The following is a 25,541-nucleotide window of genomic DNA, read 5'->3' on the forward strand; positions in this document are numbered from 1 at the left end:
ATTCCCCTCATCAGGCTTTTGCAGAAGCAGCTGGAGAAAGTGAAGGAGGAGCTAAGACGGAGCGATTCCGCTCGGCATGTGGGACTTGTGGATGAAGCCCTTCATTCGCTTTGCCAGGATTCCAGGGTGGTCAATCTGTTGAAATCAGACCACTACATTTTGGCCACCGTGCTCGATCCTAGGTTTAAAGCCTATGTGGTGTCTCTCTTTCCGGCCGACACAAGCCTGCAGAGGTGCAAAGACCTGCTGGTGAACACACTGTCAGCTGAAGCGGAACGTGACACGTCAACAGCTCCTTCTTCATTTTCTCCCGCAACTGGCGCTGCCAGGAAAAAACTTAGGTATCCTAAGCAACCCGCTGGCGGTGATGCAGGGCAGGCACGACCAAGTTTGGACATCTGGTCCGGACTGAAGGACCTGGCAACAATTTCTGACATGTCTACTGTCACTGATACTGTCACCATTGACAGAATGGTGGAGGATTACATCGGTGACAGCATCCAAGTAGGCATGTCAGACAGTCCATACCTGTACTGTCAGGAAAAAGAGGCAATTTGGAGGCCCCTGTACAAACTGGCTCTATTTTACCTGAGTTGCCCCCCCTCCAGTGTGTACTCCGAAAGAGTGTTTAGTGCAGCCGGGAACCTTGTCAGCGAAAGGCGTAGGAGGTTGCTTCCACAGAATGTGGAGAAGATGATGTTCATCAAAATGAATTATCAGCTCTTCCAGGGAGACCAGCCTTCAGAACGTACAGAGGGACCTGTGGTGGTGGATTCAAGTGGGGACGAGTTAATACTTTGTGAGGATGAGGATGTACACACTGAAGAGGGTGAGGAATCGGTGGATGAGGAGGATGAGGATGACATCTTGCCTCCGTAGAGCCAGTTTGTGCAGGGACACATTAATTGCCAGCTTGTTTTGTGGGGGCCCAAACGAACCAATCATTTCAGCCACAGTTGTGTGGCAGACCCTGGCGCTGAAATGATTAGTTTGTTAAAGTGTGCATGTCCTGTTTATACAACATAAGGGTGGGTGGGAGGGCCCAAGGACAATTCCATCTTGCACCTCTTTTTTTTCTTTGCTTTATGTACAGTTTGGGGCCTAGTTTTTCAAACTGCCATCCTGTCTGCCACTGCAGTATCACGCCTAGATGGGTCAAGTGTTTGTGCCGCCCACTCGTGTCGCTTAGCATAGTCATCCAGCTACCTCGGTGCAACCTTTTGGACATAAAAACACTATTGTGAGGTGTGAGGTGTTCAGAATAGACTGGAAATGAGTGGAAATTAAGGTTATTGAGGTTAATAATAGCATAGGAGCAGAAAAACCTACAAATTCTGTGATTTTAGCTGTTTTTATGCTTTTTTTCAAAAAAATACAGATCCAAAACACAAAACCCAGAACCCAAAACACGGAAGGGTGGGTTTGGCAAAACCAATCCAGATCCAAAACACGAAGAAAGATCCAGATCCAAAACCAAAACACAAAACACGAAAAGTGGCCGGTGCACACCCCTAATATATATATATATATATATATATATATATATATATATACTGTGTATATATATATATATATATATATATTATTATTTTTTTGAGTCCAGAATTTGGACCTAGATGGACACAGCACCAGCCAAGATGTATCTGCAGTTCTGCACCAGCCCAGATGGACACAGCAGACAGCAAAGCACCAGCCCAGAATGAATCAGCACCACCAGCCCAGGACATAGCAGACAGCACAGACAGCCCAGATGGATCATCAACAGCCCAGATGGACACAGCAGCCCTGTTCAGTCTACACAGCCGGAGTGAAATGGCGTCCGTCGCGTGGTCCCTTATATACTACATTGATCATAAAGACGAAAGCTCGCGAACCGTGAGATTTCAGACTCTATTGTTTGTGTGAGTCAGGCGGGAAAAATCGAGCCTGCTTGGATCCGACTCAGATCTGCTAAATTCGGGTGGATTCGTATATCAGAGATCCAAACCCGCTCATCTCTAGTTAAAATGATCATATATGTTGCTTAATATGTCGGATAATTTTTATAATTTTAAAAGGGAAAATAAATCATGCAACAACCCAGTAGTGTCACGTTGAGCTCTGCACAGCTAATTCAATTTTGTTTCTTATTTTTGACTTCAATAATATGCAAATGAGAAAGTCACAAATTAGCATATTTGTCAAATATAATTAATTTTAGTTTTTTTTCTTTTAAAATATACAGTAATTATACTAATGACAAACATTATAGATTGCCACTGCAAAAGATGAAACAAGTAAACCAGAACAAGCATAAGATATCTGGTTCGAATAAAGAAAACTACAGTATAAAGTATAGTCTGCAGTGCTCAGTACTGTGCCCTGAGGAAGCTGTCAGGGAGTGTATCATGTGAGTTGAACTAACTGAACTAAGGGCCTGATTCATCATGGATCGCAATTGCAACCGCGTACGCAGATTGGTCTATTGTGTGCAGGGCCGTAGCTAGGGTAGTGTGGCCGGTGCCATCGCACAGGGCACCACAGGTTAGGGTGCGCTGTTTGGGCCTGTCATATTTCTGTTTATTATCATTCTTGCTTGTAGCTTCCTCTTATTTCATCCCCAGCATCTCCTGGCCTCTCCTATCTCTTCCCTGGCCCTACCCCATGAAGCCATGGCCCTTTTTTGGGTGATATATGTCCCTTTGAAAAATGAGGGGGGCGCCAATGCTCTTTCTGGAACAGGGCACCAAAAAGTCTAGTTACGGCTCTGATTGTGTGTACTGTGCATGTGTGAGTTAGCATTGCGATCTCTCTGCAATGTGAGTGACATCAAGTCAGTAATTAGGGATTGTGACAGGGAGTGGTCGGAGAAACGCAGGCGTGCCTGTCCGTTTGAACGCCTTTACTTGGGCATGCAGAAATTAGCAACTGCGACGGCAAACGCAGCTTGAGTACTTAAAGCGTGCAACGAGGTTAGCAATTTCTGAGTAAGATCAGACCTGCTGTAATTGTGCCTGAGGGGCCGATGTTACTTGATGGTACCGATGTATACGCAGGATTGCAAGGTATTACAGATGTGCGAAAGCGGTAGTGGGCGTCTCCATGCTGGCTTTGGACTTCTCTATACTAGCTTTGCAATTGCAGTCAGTATATTTTCGCAGCAGACCACCATGCGTAATCGGAGCATAGTGATCCTTAGTGAATCAGGCTCTAAATGAACTAGCGAACTAATATGCAGCTAGAATGACTCATGACAATTTAGTTCAATCAATTACACACAATACTTCAATACTTTTAGTTCAGTCAGACTGCTTTCAGAGCACACAATTTCAACCCATGGTAGTTTTGAAGTACTGACAGTATCATGTGACTGTGAACTAAATGAACTAGTGAACTAATAAGCTAAGAGAATGAATCATGACAACCTAGGGCCTGATTCAGACCCACTCGCGAGCGGCTGTCCGCTCGCAAGTGGGTCTATGTTATGGACTGAGCATGCGCACGACGGAGGGAGCTCCGTCGTGCGCATGCGCCAGACGCGACGAGCGAAGGAAAGTCCTTCGCTCGTTGTGTCCGATCAAAGGGGGCGTGCTGTCAATGTTGATTGACAGCACGCCCCCTTTGGTGGGCGTGCCGGGGGCGTGCCTCCCTGACGGGGGCGTTCCCACGGGAATGCCTCCCGTCAGAAGCCGGCCCACTGACATCACTAGTGATGTCAGTGGGAGTGATTTTGGCTCTGATAGAGCCAAAATCACTCCGGAGCTTGCGGTTGAAAACCTCAACCGCAGGCTCCGGCTCGCAAATTCGATGGTCGCGATGGTCTCGACCATCGCGACCATCACAATGCACGCTCGTATAGCCTGTGGGTGGTGACCCACAGCTATACGAGCGTCCAGGAGGACGCTCCATGAAAATGGAGCCCGGCCCTCATTCAGAGCGTGCGCTCTGCTCAGAGCGTACGGCTCTGAATGAGGGCCCTAGTTCAATCAGCTCCACACAGTGCATATGCCTGAGTGCAGCAGTGCTCCTGTGGTAGTTTAGAGGTACTGGCTCATGATGAATGAGAGAGCTGAACAGCAGAGCCTCTGCTATAGCACTACAAGCCCAGAAGCATGTTTAGCACAGCGGGGAGTCCAGCAGAAAGAGTTTGTACTGGATTAACAGGACAGTGATTTTACCACAAAAAAGGAAGTGAGTAGCATAAAAATACACATAGACACACACACCCTCACTCACACACACACACACTCTCATTCACACATGGGCTGTGTCTAGGTGGTGGAATTTCTTTTTAAATTTATTGTATTTTAACAATGAGGAAGGGAGCGCCGCAATGCCAAGAGCTGAGTAATAATTGGACTGTCAGGGGCAGTTGAATTTGAGCAATGGAAGAGGAACCAGTCGGTTCAGCGGAATATAATAGCAATGACGCTAATGCATGCAACTAGCGCATTTGCCACAGCTATCTGACTCAGGGCTGTCAATGGTTGCAGCTGTTGCGAAGACGGCATGATACAGTCGCTAGCTGGAGAAACCATAGGGGAGGGGCCTCCTTGTTTATCTTTTCTGGATAACACCGCGTCCGCAACAAGCGAGCTCAATGCTCGCACTGCAACATTGGTGCATGAATAACCAGAGGCTCCAGAGATTACGTATTTGCCACTACCTGGTTATAAAGCGGCCATGAGGACCACATTTCATCCTTTACCGATGAACCAGTCTCTGCCTCCCCTCTAACCTGGCTAGTATAAATGGACCTGGCAACCTTCATGGACCCCTGCTGAAGCAGCACCCCTTTGTGAGAGATTAACAGCCATATGGAAAACTGTCTGCTTAGTTCTTTTGATGGCAAATGGGGTGGAGCCAATCACTGCACCTGGTGTCCTGAACACCCACCCCTCGGCCTGCCCACCGATACCATGACGTCAGAACGGGAGACGGCAGTGGGAGTCAGGGGGTCCGTAACCCTCGACCCTGCTGCAGTCATCTTGGAGGTGGAAATGAGAGCTGCGGCTGCTATACGGAGCATGGCGGCTGTGATCAGCTTCAGAAAGAGCAATGTCTGGTGCCGCTCCCTCGCCTGGGCACTGGAAACCGTGCTGGAGGGAGCTCAAAGTCTTTCTAAAATAGGTAGGGATGGCTGGGGTACACTTAGAATTCATAATAAAAAGGAGAAAAAGAAAAAAAGAAAAGGGACATTAAGGAAAGAAAAAGGAGAAAATAAGAGAAAACAGAACAACAAGGAAAGAAAATTAAGAAAAGGGATTGAAATTCCATTGCGAGAGCCACAGCCTTCCATGTAAGGCCAGGTACACATCCGAACTACGTACAAACGATGGTCATTCCAATTACCTTCATTCCAGAACGCACGATATAGAGCGTACACACTATGCCTTCTTCTGTACGACTGCACGATATATCATGTCTGAGCATTGTATCCAAATATTCTTTTCTCCTGTACACACTATGCCTTCTTCTGTACGACTGCACGATATATCATGTCTGAGCATTGTATCCAATTAGTATTTTCTCCTGTACACACTATACAATCTTCTGTAGGACTGCACGATATATCATGTCTGAGCATTGTATACAATTATTCTTTTCTCCTGTACACACTATGCCTTCTTCTGTACGATTGCACAATATATCATGTCTGAACATTGTATCCAATTAGTCTTTTCTCCTGTACACACTATGCCTTCTTCTGTAGGACTGCACGATATATCATGTCTGAGCATTGTATCCAATTAGTCTTTTCTCCTGTACACACTATGCCTTCTTCTGTAGGACTGCACGATATATCATGTCTGAGCATTGTATCCAATTATTCTTTTCTCCTGTACACACTATGCAATCTTCTGTAGGACTGCACAATATATCATGTCTGAGCATTGTATCCAATTAGTCTTTTCTCCTGTACACACTATGCAATCTTCTGTAGGACTGCACGATATATCATGTCTGAGCATTGTATCCAATTATTCTTTTCTCCTGTACACACTATGCAATCTTCTGTAGGACTGCACAATATATCATGTCTGAGCATTGTATCCAATTATTCTTTTCTCCTGTACACACTATGCCTTCTTCTGTAGGACTGCACGATATATCATGTCTGAGCATTGTATCCAATTAGTCTTTTCTCCTGTACACACTATGCAATCTTCTATAGGACTGCACGATATATCATGTCTGAGCGTTGTATACAATTAGTCTTTTCTCCTGTACACACTATGCCTTCTTCTGTAGGACTGCACGATATATCATGTCTGAGCATTGTATACAATTATTCTTTTCTCCTGTACACACTATGCCTTCTTCTGTACGACTGCACGATATATCATGTCTGAGCATTGTATCCAATTAGTATTTTCTCCTGTACACACTATACAATCTTCTGTAGGACTGCACGATATATCATGTCTGAGCATTGTATACAATTGTTCTTTTCTCCTGTACACACTATGCCTTCTTCTGTACGACTGCACAATATATCATGTCTGAGCATTGTATCCAATTAGTCTTTTCTCCTGTACACACTATGCCTTCTTCTGTAGGACTGCACGATATATCATGTCTGAGCATTGTATCCAATTAGTCTTTTCTCCTGTGCACACTATGCCTTCTTCTGTAGGACTGCACGATATATTATGTCTGAGCATTGTATCCAATTATTCTTTTCTCCTGTACACACTATGCAATCTTCTGTAGGACTGCACAATATATCATGTCTGAGCATTGTATCCAATTAGTCTTTTCTCCTGTACACACTATGCAATCTTCTGTAGGACTGCACGATATATCATGTCTGAGCATTGTATCCAATTATTCTTTTCTCCTGTACACACTATGCAATCTTCTGTAGGACTGCACAATATATCATGTCTGAGCATTGTATCCAATTATTCTTTTCTCCTGTACACACTATGCCTTCTTCTGTAGGACTGCACGATATATCATGTCTGAGCATTGTATCCAATTAGTCTTTTCTCCTGTACACACTATGCAATCTTCTATAGGACTGCACGATATATCATGTCTGAGCGTTGTATACAATTAGTCTTTTCTCCTGTACACACTATGCCTTCTTCTGTAGGACTGCACGATATATCATGTCTGAGCATTGTATACAATTATTCTTTTCTCCTGTACACACTATGCCTTCTTCTGTACGACTGCACGATATATCATGTCTGAGCATTGTATCCAATTAGTATTTTCTCCTGTACACACTATACAATCTTCTGTAGGACTGCACGATATATCATGTCTGAGCATTGTATACAATTGTTCTTTTCTCCTGTACACACTATGCCTTCTTCTGTACGACTGCACAATATATCATGTCTGAGCATTGTATCCAATTAGTCTTTTCTCCTGTACACACTATGCCTTCTTCTGTAGGACTGCACGATATATCATGTCTGAGCATTGTATCCAATTAGTCTTTTCTCCTGTGCACACTATGCCTTCTTCTGTAGGACTGCACGATATATTATGTCTGAGCATTGTATCCAATTATTCTTTTCTCCTGTACACACTATGCAATCTTCTGTAGGACTGCACAATATATCATGTCTGAGCATTGTATCCAATTAGTCTTTTCTCCTGTACACACTATGCAATCTTCTGTAAGACTGCACGATATATCATGTCTGAGCATTGTATCCAATTATTCTTTTCTCCTGTACACACTATGCCTTCTTCTGTAGGACTGCACAATATATCATGTCTGAGCATTGTATCCAATTATTCTTTTCTCCTGTACACACTATGCCTTCTTCTGTAGGACTGCACGATATATCATGTCTGAGCGTTGTATCCAATTAGTCTTTTCTCCTGTACACACTATGCCTTCTTCTGTAGGACTGCACGATATATCATGTCTGAGCGTTGTATACAATTAGTCTTTTCTCCTGTACACACTATGCAATCTTCTGTAGGACTGCACAATATATCATGTCTGAGCATTGTATCCAATTATTCTTTTCTCCTGTACACACTATGCCTTCTTCTGTAGGACTGCACGATATATCATGTCTGAGCGTTGTATACAATTAGTCTTTTCTCCTGTACACACTATACAATCTTCTGTACGACTGCACGATATATCATGTCTGAGCATTGTATCCAATTATTCTTTTCTCCTGTACACACTATGCCTTCTTCTGTAGGACTGCACAATATATCATGTCTGAGCATTGTATCCAATTATTCTTTTCTCCTGTACACACTATACAATCTTCTGTAGGACTGCACAATATATCATGTCTGAGCATTGTATCCAATTAGTCTTTTCTCCTGTACACACTATGCAATCTTCTGTAGGACTGCACAATATATCATGTCTGAGCATTGTATCCAATTAGTCTTTTCTCCTGTACACACTATGCAATCTTCTGTACAAAGAGTCACACTGACTCATTAGTTGCCACTGCGCAGCCAGCATGGCCGCTGCCTTAAAAACAGCCCAGACGTTGTTGAATGACAGACCGGGCATGGCCGGAGGGGGAGGAGTGGCTGCTCTCTTCTGCTCAGCTCCTCCCCACAGAGTCACACAGTTTACAAGTCTGTGCCTGGCAGGAGGAGGAGGGGCCTCACTTTTCCCTCTCAGCTCCTCCCCTTTGGTGCATTACCAGGCTCGGCAACACGAGGGGACTGTCCCGGGCCCCGAGGTGCTAGGGCGCCCAGGAGTGTAAATGCTGTCTGTGCTGCTGCTGCAGTGGTCAGCAGGGTGCAGGCATGTACGGGCCCCTGTTGATCACTGCAGCAGAAACACAAGCAGCTGTTCGAGGTCGGTCCGGCAAGGAGCCACTGTATTGCACCCAGGGCTTTTAACGAGGGAGGCATGGCCGCTCAGCTGATAGTAATGATGCGGCTGCCCATGAAGAACAAGCTGTGCGTTGGCGTCACCATGCCCAGTGAATTCCACTACCCGCGCGTGTCTGTCAGACTGACTCATCATCATCAGCTATGTAAGGGAGAGGAGGCAGAGAGATCCGCTGTGTTTGCAGAAAGTACGGGCAGTGCTGCCTTGCCCCAGTCCCATTCCCTGCGCGGTGCTGCAGTTGAAGAGGACTCGAGGCTAAGCTGCTCAGCAAATTGTGTGAAGAGGAGCTGCCCACGGGGAAGCTGAGAAGTAAGGAATAGAAAAGAAGCAGCAGAGAAGTAAGAATTCAGTGAAATGTTCTAATATGAGGCTGTGTACTAAGATGGAGGTAGACTGTTTGTGTGACATAGCAGTGTACTGGGGTAGGGGTGACTTACTAGTGTACTGAGATGGGGGAAGGGGACTGTTTGTGTGACATAGCAGTGTCCTGGGGGAGGGGTGACATACCAGTGTACTGAGATGGGGGGAAGGGGACTGTTTGTGTGATATACCAGTGTACTGGGGGAGGGGTGACTTACCAGTGTACTGAGATAGGGAAGGGGGACTGTTTGTGTGGCATACCAGTGTACCGGGATGGAGGGAGGGGGGAAGGTTTGTGTGACATACCAGTGGGGGGAGGGGGACTGTGTGACTTACCAGTGTACTGAGATGGGAAAGGGGACTGTCTATGGGACATAACAGTGTACTGGGATGGGGGGTGGGGCACTGTCTGTGTGACATACCTGTATATTGGGATCGGGGGCACTGTCTTTGTGACCTCCCTGTGTACTGGGATGGGAGGGCACTGTCTTTGTGACATACCTGTGTACTGCGTTGGAGGGGGGAGCACTGTGTGATATACCTGTGTACTGGGATGGAGGGGGGACACTGTGTGACATACCTGTGTACTGGGATGGGGACAAGGCACTGTCTGTGTGACATGCCTGTATACTGGGATGTGGGGGTGCCCTGACAGCAGAACCATACTTGCCTACTTTTCAAAAAGCATTTCAGGGACATTGTGAAAGCAACACCTATGAGCACGGCGGTAAAGTGGGCGTGTCCTGCTACATCTGAGAGGCGTGTCATAATACTGACTTACATCCAAATGTAAATGAGCCCCAAAGCAGTTAGAAAGATCTACATGTTGATGATAACACACTGATACTTCTCAGAAAATACATGTAGCCATAGGGATCATTGTGCCTTATAACCAATGCAGGGAAATTATACTAATGATCCCATTTGAATGGATATATCTCTGTTTTTTATTTTATATAACAGTGTCATAATGGGGGTAAGGTGAAATCAGGGAGATTGGTAGACTCTTCAGGGAGACAGGGAGATTGCTGCTATTTCAGGGAGTCTCCCTGACAATGAGGGATAGTTGGCAAGTATGAGCAGAACCCACCATGCTCATCCGCTGTCACAGGCCCTATTGTCAGACACCCACTGCTGCATTTGGATGGCTTCTTCTTTCTACTCCGGCGGATGCCCATCCAGCTCCATGCCCCCTGCAGCATTGGTGTCCCACACAGCTCCCACTCCTCCCATACTCCTGAGCCGCACACACATAATAATAATGTTGCTTTGCAGCAGCCCACCACCTTGCTCTTCTTCCCAGCTACAGATCCTCTGTCCCGGCATACCCAGGACAGCAACCCGAGAAGCATCCCCGGCGTTAAGTCCAAGGTTAGAAGGAGCCATCCACGCGCTGCAGCTCTGGCCCCAGGTAGGAAACTTGAACTACCCTGTATTTGTCATGCACTGGCTGTCACCCTCTCCCTGTCGTCACCCTCTGCCTGTCGTCAACCTCTCTGTCACCTACTTCTTTCGCCCTCTCCCTGTGATCACCCTCTCTCTGTCATCCAATGCTGTCATCCTCTCCCTATCAGCCACTGCTGTTACCCTTTTCCTGTCACCTAGTGCTGTCGCCCTTATCCTGTCGTCACCCTCTCCCTGTCACCCTTTCCCTGTAACCTAGTGCTGTCACCATCTCCCTGTTACCCGCTGGCTGTCTCCCTCTCACAAACTGGTTGTTTCCCTCTCCCTGTCATCACCCATTGGTCATTCTCTCCCTGTCACTCACTGCTTTCACTGTCTCCTGGCGTCACCCTCTTTCTGTCACCTAGTGCTGTCACTCTTTCCCTGTTGTCACTCTCTCCCTGTCGTCACCCTCTCTCTGTCACCCAGTGCTGTCACCCTCTCCCTGTCATCACTCTTTCCCTGTCATCGCCATCTCCCTGTTACCAAGTGCTGTCACCCTCTGCATGTCGTCAACCTTTCCCTGTCACCTAGTGCTGTCACCCTCTCCCTGTCGTCACCCTGTCTCTGTCACCTAGTGCTGTTGCCCTCTCCCTGTCGTCACCCTGTCTCTGTCACCCAGTGCTGTCATCCTCTCCCTGTCGTCATTCTGTCCCTGTCACCTAGTGCTGTCCCCTGTCGTCACCCATTCCCTGTCACCCACTGGCTGTCTCCCTCTCTATGAATAAGTATCTGAGGGTGTAATTGTAGCTTAGCACCAAGGGTGGTCCTATTTTATAGGGGCCCTATAACACTTCATACATTTTCATGTAAGGGCCTATGTGTGTGTTTTTTTCATGCAAATCCTATATGTTTTATTATTTTTATGAGGGTGCTAATGTGTTTTTTTTTTCTCATGTGGGGGACTATGTGTGTTTTTTTTCCCGCAAAGCACTATGGGGCAGATGTATGAAACTCTGGAAGTGATAAAGTGGAGAGTGATAAATGACCAGCCACTCAGTTGCCAATTGTCATGTTACAGACTGTGGGCCTGATTCAGAGCCGGACGCTCTGACCAGAGCGCTCGCTCTGAATCAGGGCCCTCCTACCTGAAAATGGAGCGGCCTCATGGACGCTCGCATAGCTGTGGGTTACCACCCACAGCTATAGCGAGCGTCCATGATGATGGTCGCGATGGTCAAGACCATCGCGACCATCGGGCTTGCGACGAGACCCTGTGGGTCTCTATCAGAGCCAAAATCACTCCCACTGACATCACTACTGATGTCAGTGGGGCCGGACTCAGACGGTAGGCGTTCCCATGGGGACGCCTCCGTCTGGCAGCCACGCCCCCGGCACGCCCACCAAAGGGGGCGTGCTGTCACTCACCATCGACAGCACGCCCCCTTTGGTGCGAGACCCATAATGACGGCTTGGCCGTCGTTATTCGGGTCTCGCGCATGCGCACGACGGAGCTCCCTCCGTCGTGCGCATGCGCACTTCGGCACCATCGACCCACTTGTGAGCGTCCTGCGCTCGCGAGTGGGTCCGAATCAGGCCCAGTGTCTGAAAAATGACAGTTAGGAGCTGATTGGTTGGTCGTTTATCACTCCCCACTTTATCACGTCCCAGAGCTTCATACAATACATTGTGTTTTTCGTTTCATGTGGGGGCTAATGTGTTTTTTTTTTTTTTTTTTAATGTGAAGCCTATGTGCTTTATTATTGTATTGTTATTTTCATGCAAAGCCTATGTGCTTTATTATTTTCATGTGGGGGCCTATGTATGTGTTTTTTATTTATCATGTAGGGCCTTCCACAGTGGGCTTTAATGAGTGTTTTTTTTCTCCCTGTTGCAGGAGAAAATCCATGTGTGGTGACACCATGTGTGACTGCACTCGTTTACACCAACCCTAGTGATGCCACTATAGTATAGTATAGCAGGGGGGGCAGAAGTATGGGAGACAATGGAGGCACCTGCCACCGGGCGCCAGCACTGAAGGGGCACCTCCTCCATCACCCAGAATATATTCACCCCATTTAGGGCTGTAAATATGGGGGATGGGGGGCACTAAATTATAACTAAATTATAACTTGCCTCCGGGCATCTGGGATGAACTTACGCCTCTGTAGTATAGTATTACATTATAACCATTTGTATATAAAGCTGCTCTTTTCATCTACAGATTCCCTTTTGTCATTGTTACATTATTATATGTACTCCCAATATTTCACATACCGAAATATTTCAACAAGGGACGCCAAAATCTATATCCGCTTACCAAAAAAATTAGGCTCGGGTCAACCCTGACCTCATGGTTCACAACATCTTCCCATTTGACGTGCAGCAAATCAGATGGGAAGAAGGGATGAATGACACGCGTGAAAGCAGGATAGAGCGCACACACTATGCAATGTGAATGATATGTCGTTCCAATTTGCCTAATGTGTACCCGGCCTAAAGCTGGGCACACACTATGCAATGTGAATGATATGTCGTTCCAATTTGCCTAATGTGTACCCGGCCTAAATCTGGGTACACGCTGAGACACGGGGATTGGCCGTCCACACTTGAACAAATTAACGAAGGATGGAACGATCACTGTTCCATCTTTCATTAACGTACCATAGGTAGATAGCAATGTCGGCAGGTTGGTTGTGCAGCACATCAAACCTGAAGACGTCACATTCGACCGCGGGAGTGCACATATTGAGCGTACACACTGAGCGATGGCAGAACGTCCCGACATCGCTCCAGTGTGCACCCAGCTTTAGAGCACTCACTGCCATAGCTCCCTCTACCTCGTTGTCTGCAATAACAGGGGTATACATGACAATGCTATATACAATGTATACTTTTGGGAAGCATGCAGGTAACCTCCAACCCAGTATCCAGGCAAGTACCTTTACGCAATTCTTTCTTCTCCTGTATATCTTTTTAATGTGAGAATTAGGTGGTGAAAAGATTGAAATGATTCACTGTTAAGATGCCCAGGTCACGACATGCCGGTCATACCACATCACAGACAATGTGTAACATTCACACACTGGGCTTATGGATGACTAATATAACCCCAGCTTGTTGCAGTGGTAATTAGGATTTTGTGTAGAGAAAACCACAGCTCATGGAATAACCACATGCCACTGCAGGTGACCACTTCCCACGCCAACCTGCTGCTTCTCTGCAGAAAGCACAGGAATAGACAGCACGTCACTATGGCATTAACAGGTTTTGAGGGTATACGTTTAGGATGCCCGGCGGCCGCAATACCAACCGCCGGCTTCCCGACTCCTCAATCCCGGCTAGGGTTAAATGACAGGCGTCTAAAATCTAGACGCCTGTCATTACCCCTACGCCGGGAGACTGGCACCCGGCATCCTGATCAAAGGAATGCCGGGCGCCGCGAGTGGACAGCCACGGGGGGGAGGGTTAGAGGTCCCCCGGGGGGGACTTAGGGTTAGGTACCTCCCCAAGAGGGTCAGCGTTAGGCTAGGGGAAGGGGTGGTGTTAGGGTTAGGCACCCCCGGGGGGAGGTTAGGGTTAGGCACCCCCCCCCCGGGGGACTTAGGTTTAGGCAGCGGGGAAGGGGGGGTTATGTTTAGGCACTTAGAGGGGGGATTAGGGTTAGGCATTTGGGGGGGAGGTTAGGGTTAGGCACCCCTAAGGGAGGGTTAGGGGGGTAGGTTAGGTTAGTTAGTACTTACATGGGGACGATCAGGATTTCCAGCACTGCCGCTGCCAGGATCTCTTCCTCTGTCGGCCTGACGCTACCGGGATTACATACCGATTCCGTTTCAGTTATTCACACAGTGCCACAGTACCTACAGCAGGAAATGTATCATCACTGCAAATAGAGTAATTGCAACAAACTTATTTTTCTTTTGTAATAGCAAAATGTATGGCTTACTGTACATGGCACTTATATACAGGGGCACCAAGAGGGGGGGAGTGGGTACTGAATACCAAGCCCAGGCTTGCTAGAGGGGCCAGGCCACCCCACCTCCACACTGGAAACATGTTGCAGGCTCCATTTCCTGAAGGTCTGCGGATGCACAGTAGAGAAATCACAGGAAACATAATGCAGGCTCCATGTACCCAGAGACCTATGCATCATACTTACCTATCTTTTATAATCTCTTCCCGGGAGAAGCCCGGGTAAGAGAAGCAGCAGGGGGCCGATAGGGGCGGGGCCTAATGATTTGCGCCATTAAGCCCCGCCCCCTCATGGCAAAACTGCCGCGATTGGGTAAAATTTACATGGGGGGCGGGGCCAAATGCTGTGATTCATGCAGAATCACCTCTTAAGCCCCGCCCCCTTCACGGAGACCCGCGATCGCCGCGGGTATTCTCCTCATTCTGCCCACTTCACTAGGAAGTGGGCAGAATGCGGGAGAAATGCCTACCCTTCCGGGGGTGCGGGGGGTTACCCGAAAAATCGGGAGCCTCCCGCGAAAACCAGGAGGGTAGGCATGTATGCTATGCATGCACTGTAGGGAAACTGCTGAGAAGAGGGGGTGGGGTACAAAGAGACTGCACTCAGGTCCCCTCCTTTCTTATGCCACCCCTGTCACCATCCCCTGGTGTGGACACAGGTGTCACCTGATGGTGGGGAATGCAATACAATAAGTTGCATGGCACCAAACCATCTCTATTTTGAAAGCAGTTGAAGTTGCAGTACCACCTATAGTAGGTGGCCAAACACTGAAGTTTATCACTGTACAGCAGGGACAGGGAACCTTTTTTCTGCCGAGGGCCATTTTGATATATATAACATTATTAGTGGGCCTGGTGGGGCCACAATTGCCAGTGATTACAGCAATGCACAGAGCATCCTGAGGATGCTCCAGGGAGCTGTAAGGGCAGTGGTGTGACCGTCTGAAGCATCCTAAGGACGCCCTAGGCAGCACTGCTGCATATATTCTGGCTGCAGGGTACCATTCTAGGCACCCTGCTAGGCAGATGACGCTAGCAGAAAAAAGCTCAGAGGGCCAGACCAAACGATTCCAGGGGCCTTATACGGCCCCCGGGCCTGAGGTTCCCCATCCCTGCTGTAGAGGGTGTGCGGAAAGAGCAATCATAAGAGGTAATATATGTGACTGTGACTTCTGATTGGTCATTCTGCTCCACAACAGCAGAATACTATAGCTTTGGTTTTTGTCTGGTGCTGTGAGACGAACCACTGAGACCTGGGCAAAATTTATTGCTTGGAACTACCTCCGGGCCATGAGGAGGAAATGGACCAGATCATTATAAATGGTTATGGAGCTTTAGATAACTTCATCCTCATGTAATGATACTATTATGCATTATGCCTGTCATTATTGGAAATAACCTTCCATTGACTACGAATCACTTTAATGTCTTGAACTTTCTCCTGTCTGGGGGGTTATCAGCCCTGCAAATATAATGTTTGGATGTAAGTGTCTCATTGTGTGCCAGTTACAGTTTGGGAATAGAGTTCTAGACTTGTGAAGTAGCGAGTCATCTTCCAAATTAATTGGATGATTCATTCTGGAAATTCTATATTTTTCATCAAGAGCCAAAAAAGCTGACTCCTCATACATCTGTCTCCTCTGTGTACTACTAACACTGGTCTATTGGAAGCCCCACACATTGTTGTCACTCTTACTTATGACTAGTAACTTGGCTGAAACATGCTACCACAGTTCTAGTCATTCTATACCAGGTGGTATGACTTGTTTCGTTTTTGGATGGCATCCATAATGGCTTTATCAGATGAATATGTACTGTTGCTAGCATCTTACATTGTGACTATGCCACAGATATACTAGTAGGATAACTATGAATTAATGTTGTGTAATCTTGTTTGGAATTGCTAATAATAAATGCACATCATTTTAATACCTGTTGTCAGCAGATGGCTGTTACAGCCATTTTATGGGCTGAACTAATTTTCATTAATTAATTAATTAATTAAGTCATTTGGGTACATGAAACACCCACTGCCATCCATGGGGTAAATTTACTACGCAGTGATAATAACCTCTTTTTCTGTAGAAACCAAATTACAAAAGCGGTTACAACTGTGAAATCATAAATTTGTAATTTTTTTCATAGTAGCACCTCTTATAGAGCAGGAAGCACCAATGTCAGAAATGCGGTCAAACCCTAAAAAATTACGTATTCACCAAGCCCCGGTGATACATTCCGGGGCTTGGATGCGGTGGCAGCGCCATCTTAAAGATGGCATTGCCCAATAGAAGCCTATGGACTTCTTCTCGTGGCTCTCCTCGCCGCTGCTCCCCCCTTGGAGGGATCCAATCAGATCCCTCCCAGCGCCCCCTGTGGTGCATGCATCCTTCCGCGCATGAACATAATAACGACAGAGAGACTTCTGGGTCATAGACCCTGAAGGACATCTTTCGCAAAGGACAGCTCTTAGAGAGAGCTGTCCTTTGCGTTTTTCTTCATGCATCCCGGAGTAATTTACACCGGCATACATGCAATGAGTGGCCGCATGCCTCGCTTGCAAATTGCAATGTGTCGTGCATCCTGCCTATTATGTTTAAAATTGGTATTAGCACCCCTCTTACCTGCCCTTAGGTTCCTACATTGCTGTCTATGTATTAGAATGGGCACTATTATAGGTAGGGATGTGCGCCGACCCCTGTGTTTTGGTTTTGGATCTGTATCTCCTCGTGTTTTGGATCTGGATTTGGTTTTGCCAAAACAGCCCCTTGCGTGTTTTGGTTTTGGATCTGTATTTTTTTTTTCAAACAATTTATAAAAACTGCTAAAATCACATAATCTGTTTTTTTTTTTCTGTTCCTACAGTATTATTAACCTTTAGACGCAGAACTGACACAGGAGAATGGTATCACGAGATGGTATTTGAATGATGTACTAAGACCACCTCACAGCTCACAATATTGTTTTCATCTGGTTTAGGCCCAAAACTTGACTAAGCTAAGTGGGCAACAGTGGGCGGCACAAACACGTGGCAGTTCAACTTCCAACATGGCAAATAAGGAAACTTATGTTTTCATTAAACAGAAGCAAATTTATGAGGGAGGAGGGGAGTGCATGGGTGAACAATATGTCCCATGTTTTGCAATAAAATCAACTTGGTGGGTCAGAATATTTTTTAAAATTAAAGAGGCATGCAGGAGATGCTGTCTGTGGTCATAAACATTTCTGGACATTTTTGGCATTCAGCAACTGCATGTCAAAGATTGCAGCAGCAGTGGCAGTTCAACTTCCAACCTGGCACATCAGGAAACAAATGTTTATAATTATTCAAGAGGCCTGAGGGAGTTGGAGTATGTATGTAGTTGAAGGCAGGGAAAGGAAGATTTGATTAGTAGTAAATGTAAATAAATTTTTTGATTCCGAAGCAAATTTATGAGGGAGGAGGGTAGGGGAGGAGGGAAGGCATTTACAAAACATATTTAAATCATTCACATCAATCCTTGCCCCAGAAGAATCCTTGAGCACTATACCTGCTTCTGCTGCTGGGAGTGGATTTTTTATCCCAGAAGGGGACCATGGAGACTACTAGTAGTACTTTAAAAAACAATTAACTGTTAAACAATTCTTTGCAAGGGGGAGCAAGTATGACAGCAGTCACCCAGTTGCATAGCAGATCACTGACGCCATAACATCTATGCTGGTAGCAGATGTGCGTCCAATATCCGCCAATAATGCAGTGGATTTTAGAAAGTTAATTGAGGTCCTGTGTCCCTGCTACCAAATCCCATCAAGATTCCACTTCACTAGAAAAGCAATTCCCAACCTGTACAGGGACATTAAAAAAAACTTAATTAGTGGCCTCCAAAATGCCATTGTACCCACTATACACTTAACCTCAGATATGTGGACAAGCTGAACAGAGTAAACACAAGATTTAAGATATAAGTTTTAAGTCATATGTGTCTTTCTTCCCAACAAACACAGACCTGAAGAGATGCAAAGAGCTGTTGGTAAGCAAATTGTCAGCTCAAGTGGCATGTGATGCAGCAATGGCTTCTCCATCAGTTTCTCCAGCGAGAAAAAACTAAACTTTCCCAAAAGACCCACTGGTGATGCAGATGAGCCAACACAAAACACAAAAACTTTTTTGATGGATGAGCTGCAGATTAGGTGACAGGGAGGAAATTCCTAGAAGTTAAAGGTTCCTACCTCTACTTACTCTGGCTTTACAAGGGCAACAGATGACTTGACAATTGTCTGGATTTGCGTAGAAATAATTTCACACATAAGAAATTGTTTTTTTTGTTTTGTGCCAGGCATAACAATGGGCTTTTACTTATCATGGGCAATAATTGTTTCTTCCACTTGTGCCTGATTTACATCATGCAACATGCTCATCAACAACATCCTTATTAGTGTCAGATACACAAATATCCTGCTCATCCTGGTGCACTTCCACAGAAGCATCCTCGATTTCTATGTCAGCATGTTCACTTGTGCTTACATCATCATAAGAGGCAGAACCACCAGTCATAAATAAAGGCCAAGGCCTTAGCCTGTCCTTGCCACAATGTGGTGCAAGGCATATTGCTAATTGTATGTCTTTCTGCAGCTAACTTTCCCTTTGATGTTTTTTTCTTTATCACTGTAAAAGATTGGTTCTTGATTTTAGATGCCCTGACTTAAACCCTGTATGCCATAGGGCATCAGCTTTAGTAGATGATGTAGATGGACTAGTATCAGCATGACTGGTGACACTGGCAGCAACCACTAGTATGTGATTCCTGCTCTCCTCTCAACTGATCGGTCTTCATACCAACAAACACAAATTAAGTGGGGTACAGCACACATGTCAATTTGTACCAATTTTAAATATTACACTGCGGTATCAATGACCTACAGTGTCACAAGATTTTTTTATGAATAAGAAAAGAATAACACACTGCACTACCACTTACAGTGTCACAAGATTGTTTATGAATAAGAATAACACACTGCACTACCACTTACAGTGTCACAAGATTATTTATGAATAAGAATAACACAGTGCACTACCACTTACAGTGTCACAAGATTATTTATGAATAAGAATAACACACTGCGCTACCACTTACAGTGTCACAAAATTATTTATGAATAAGAATAACACACTGCGCTACCACTTACACTGTCACAAGATTTTTTTATGAATAAGAAAAGACTAACACACTACACTGCCACTTATAGTGTCACAATATTATTTATGAATAAGAATAACACACTGCGTTACCACTTACAGTGTCACAACATTTTTTTATGAATAAGAAAAGAATAACACACTGCACTACCACTTACAGTGTCACAAGATTATTTATGAATAAGAAAAGAATAACATACTATGTTGCCATTTACAGTGTGACAAGATTATTTATGAATAAGAATAACACAGTGCGCAACCATTTATAGTGTCACAAGATTTTTTTATGAATAATAAAAGAATAACACACTGTGCTGACACTTACAGTGTCACAGTATTTTTAACAAATACACTGCATTTTCCACTAACAGTGTCAAAATATATTTTACAAATACACTACATATCCATTAACAGGGTGACAATATTTTTTATGAATACACTGTGTTTTCCACTTACAGTGTCACAATATTTTTAACGAATGCACTGCATTTCCACTAACAGTCTCACAATATTTTTTACAAATACACTGTTTTCCACTTACAGTGTAACAATATTTATTATACACTCCGTTACCACTTACAGTGTCACAAACAATACAGGCATGAATGAATATTACACTGCGGTCTGACCGGCAGCGTCACAGTAAAAAAATAAATATATATATATATATATATATATATATATTATAGTACACTGGGGTACAGCACACAAAAAATATATATTATTTTTTCATTAATTATATTATGATACACTGGGCACCCTTGGATGGACAGAGCACCCCTGGTTGGACACAGCAGCCCCTGCTGCTGGACGGACACAGGAACCCCTGGATGGACACAGCAGCTCCTGCCCTGGATGGACACAGCAGCCCCTGGATGGACACAGCAGCCCCTTTCCTGGATGGGCACAGCAGCCCCTGGATGGACACAGCAACCCCTGGATGGACACAGCAGCCACTACCCCTGGATGGACACAGCAACCCCTGGATGAACACAGCAGACCCTGGATGGACACAGAAGCCCCTGCCCTTGATGGACACAGCAGCCCCTGTATGGACACAGCAGCCACTGCCCCTGGATGGACACAGCAACCCCTGGATGGACACAGCAGCCCCTGCCCTGGTGGGACACAGCATCCCCTGGATGTACACAGCAGCCACTACCCCTGTATGGACACAGCAACCCCTGGATGGACACAGCAACCCCCAGATGGACACAACAGCCCTGGACAGATGCAGCAGCTCTTGGATGGACACAGCACTACACTCTCAACAGCAGGAGTGACATGGCACTGATGACTGGGTACCTTTATGATATAACAGGGAGGAGATTCCTAGAAGGCTACGGTTCCTACCTCTACTTACTCTGGCTTTACAAAGGGTACAGATGACTTGACAATTGTCCGGATTTTGGTAGAAATAATTCCACACATAAGAAGTGGATTTTTTTGTCTTGTGCCCAGGCATGACAATGGGCTTTTACTTATCATGGACAATAACTGTTTCTTCCACTGGTGCCTGTTTTACACAAGCAACATGCTCATCAACAACATCCTTATTAGCGTCAGCTACACAATTATCCTGCTCATCCTGGTGCACTTCCACATAAACATCCTCGATTTGGTACTTGAATGATGTACTAAGTACACACACTGAGGATTCAGCCACGGAGCTAGCACAGAAGATGACTCTTAATAGATGGTACTCAGAAGACGTTCTGAGTACACACACTGTGGAAAACACTAGGAACAAGTCACTAGAAGGAACAGAGCTTGGAACCTGGAATGCTGCAACAGCAAGTTTACACTGGAAGTAATGAAGTTGAACAGGCAACTTCCTGTTGTCCAGAGCCCGGTTATATACCTTAAGGTAGCAGTTATTGGAGGACACTGTCAGCTGACCGCAACCAATGCTACCATTGGGTAAAGAGTTAGTCAGGTGAAAACAGACTGTCGTGGCTGTGTTCATGACGGTAACCGCAGAAACCACATCACGGGGCAAGCACATGGATGTCCTAGCAGACCCCAGGTATAATCCTCAGCACGTCACTCGCCGCTGCACCTGGCGTCTGACCACTCCAGAGATCAGGAGAAGCTGGCGCTGAGGTGTGTAACGGCCGATCCTAGGCTGCAACCTGACAGACCACTACTATTACTACTACTACTATTACTACTACTACTACCACCACCACTACTGCTACTATTACCTCTACTACTACTACTACTACTATTACTACTACTACTACTATTACCACCACCACTACTAACACCACTACTACTACCTCTACTACTATTACCACTAATGCTATTACCACTACTATTACTACTACTACTGCTACTACTATTACCAACAACACTACTACCACCATTACTACCACTACTACTATTACCACCACCACTACTAACACCACTACTATTACCACTATTGCTATGATTACTACTACTATTGCTACTACTACTACTGCTACTACTATTACCACCAACACTACTACTACCACTACTACTCCTACCACTACTGCTACTATTACTTATCACTACTACTGCTACTACTACTTTTACCACCACTACTACTACTACCACTACTGCTACTATTACCACCACTACTACTACTATTACTACTACTACTGCTGCTGCTGCTACTACTACTTCTGCTACTACCACCACTACTACTACTGCCACTACTACTATTACCACTACTGCTACTATTACCACTACTACTCTTGCTACTACTACTATTACTACTACTACAGCTATTACTACTACCACTACTACTATTACCACCACCACTACTACTACCACTACTACTATTATTACTGCTGCTGCTACTACTATAACCACCACCACTACCACCACTACTACTATTACCACTACTGCTACTATTACTGTTACTACTATTACTACTACTGCTACTACTACCACCACCACTACTACTACCACTACTATTATTACCACTACTACTACTATCACCATTATTACTACTACAACTACTACTATCACCATTATTACTACTACTACTGCTACTACTACTGCTACTATTACCACCACTACTACTACTATTACTATTACTACTGCTACTACTGCTGCTGCTACTACTACTACTACTTCTGCTACTACCACCACTACTACTACTGCCACTACTACTATTACCACTACTGCTACTATTACCACTACTACTCTTGCTACTACTACTACTACTATTACTACTACTACAGCTATTACTACTACCACTACTACTATTACCACCACCACTACTACTACCACTACTACTATTACTACTGCTGCTGCTACTACTATAACCACCACCACTACTACTATTACCACTACTGCTACTATTACTGTTACTACTATTACTACTACTGCTACTACCACCACCACTACTACTACCACTACTATTATTACCACTACTACTACTATCACCATTATTACTACTACTACAACTACTACTACAAAAAAATACTACTACAACTACTACAACAACTACTACTAACTAGTCAGGCAATATATTAATTAGAGATGTGCGCAGACCCCCGTGTTTTAATTTTGCCAAAACTTCTAAAAAAAAATTATAAAAACAGCTAAAAATCAAGAAATGTGGGATTATTTTTGTTCCTATAGTATTATTAACCTAAATAACATTTATTAACCTAAATAACATTAATTTCCTGTAATTTCCAGTCAATTTTGACCACCTCACAATATTGATCGATTGAATAATTAAAAAAAAAATGATGTTACATTTATTTAACTGTGCCTGAACACACAACAAACTGCTTCACAGCACCCCTAGTATAAGCCAGGTGGCACTCTAATGATGATGTTATATTATATAACACAAAAGGTTTATATTAAAATTTTTTAACTGTGCCTGAAGGCCCTAAACACACAAAAAAGTGCCTCACAACGCTCCTAGTAATGGCACCCTATCGATGTTATTTTTTAACACAGTGCCTGAACACACACAACACAATACCTCGCAGCATTCCGAGTAAAAGCAGCCTAATGGCTTTTTATTTTAACATAGTGCACACAAAAAAAATGTAAGTGAAAGTTACCACAGCGCCTAAAGTGTGCACAGTGCCTCACAGTGCTCCTATGGCAATGGCATCATAATGGAATTTTTGTTTTATTATAACACAGTGCCCCTTTAACACAGTGGTCCTAATGTTTTTTAACACATTGCCTGAACACACAACACAGTTCTCCACAGTGCTCTTTTTTTAAATAACAGTGCCTGAACACACAATGCCTCACATTGCTCATGTGGCTGTGCCCCTTTAACACACTGCTCCTAATGGCTTTTTTTTAACACATTGCCTGCCTAAAACCCTGAATACACAACACTGTGTTTTTTTTTTAACACAGTGCCTGAAGCCCTGTACTCAACACGCAATGCCTTACAGTGCTCCTAGTGGCATTTTTTAGTGCCTGAAAGTGACTCACAGTGCTGTAGCACAGTCCTCACCCTTTCTCCCTGATCCTCTGTGTGAAATGGCACCCAATCACAAGGGAGGGACTATTATGTGCAATCAAAAAAATGTGAGATTCGACGCTAGGAAGATGATGCAATCAAAAACACATGAGATCCAGCACTGGGATGATAAAATTTTGCCTAGTTTTGGGATCCGAAGATGACGGGAAGACCCAAGCCAGGGCCCGATTTGACTCGTAATCCATAACTTCGGGTGTGTTCTTATTCCTGGAATCAGAACACCCACATCTCTAATATTAATATTATACTTCTGTGTGACTGGTCATGCCATTATAAGTAGTGACTTGCTGCAGCGGTGCTCCAGCTATGTAAATGTGGATATGGGTCATGTGTACTGTAGAGGTACAAAGCCACCTATTCTCATTGGCTTTTACCACTGGATATAAAACAGAAATAACAATAAATACATAACCAGCCTGATTCAGCATTTATTAGTAATGTTGTATTAAATTAGGCAGTCTATGCTGCTGAGAATCGATGGCTTTGAAAACGCTCTGTTTAGTACCCCCTAGTCTTGATTTGTAATGTAATAATATATGTATTTTATGTTCGTCAGCTGATTTTCATTATACATCACACACAGATTATCTGGATTGCCAAATGGATGTCATGAAATGTCCGACCAAACAATAATATATCCTTTTGGGCAGTTTGTGTGTGAGAGCAAAAAACCACAAACTTATTCTGTGGAAACCATGACAATGACTAGTTTATGTCAGTCACAAACCGCTGTTTTCACTCACACACCCATTTATCTGCTGTGTATTAGTACATATGGAATTTAGGGGTTTAAACCACAAAAATGGAAAAAGGATTAAAATAGAAGAAAAACAGTTTATAAATTCTGAATAAATATACATTTGTTAAATTATTGAATGCATTTAATTCTTTGTTATAGGTCCTAGATGTCTTCGAAACCTACCAGAATGACTTATATAAGTATTTGCTGAGGGAACAAGTGAACACATATCATTAGTTATAAGAGCCCTGTCCAGGAATATTTCAGCTGCAGAAGCTGGGTGGGGATTGCAAAGTTTGCAAAGAATGTATCGTCTATGTTCCAGCTGGAAATCACAGTATTCTTCCTGCAGAGCTCTGCCTTCATGGAGTCTAAATCCTACAGAAATTCATATAATATCAGTAGCACTTGTCTGAGAGCAAACAATTAGGCAGTAACTCTTCATTCTTATTATTTATTTATTTATTAAACCATTGCCTTTGCTGAAGCACAATGTTCTTCCTGTAAAGAATTAAATTGATGTATACCAGAAAATCCTATGGGATGTAGTCATAATGTCGGCATTTACATTGCTAGAAATCTAAATGTTGACAGTTATGATGTTGGCATTGTCGAC

Source organism: Taudactylus pleione, unplaced genomic scaffold (genome assembly GCF_031769625.1).
Source record: "Taudactylus pleione unplaced genomic scaffold, aTauple2 ptg000284l, whole genome shotgun sequence".
Classification (NCBI taxonomy): domain Eukaryota; kingdom Metazoa; phylum Chordata; class Amphibia; order Anura; family Myobatrachidae; genus Taudactylus; species Taudactylus pleione.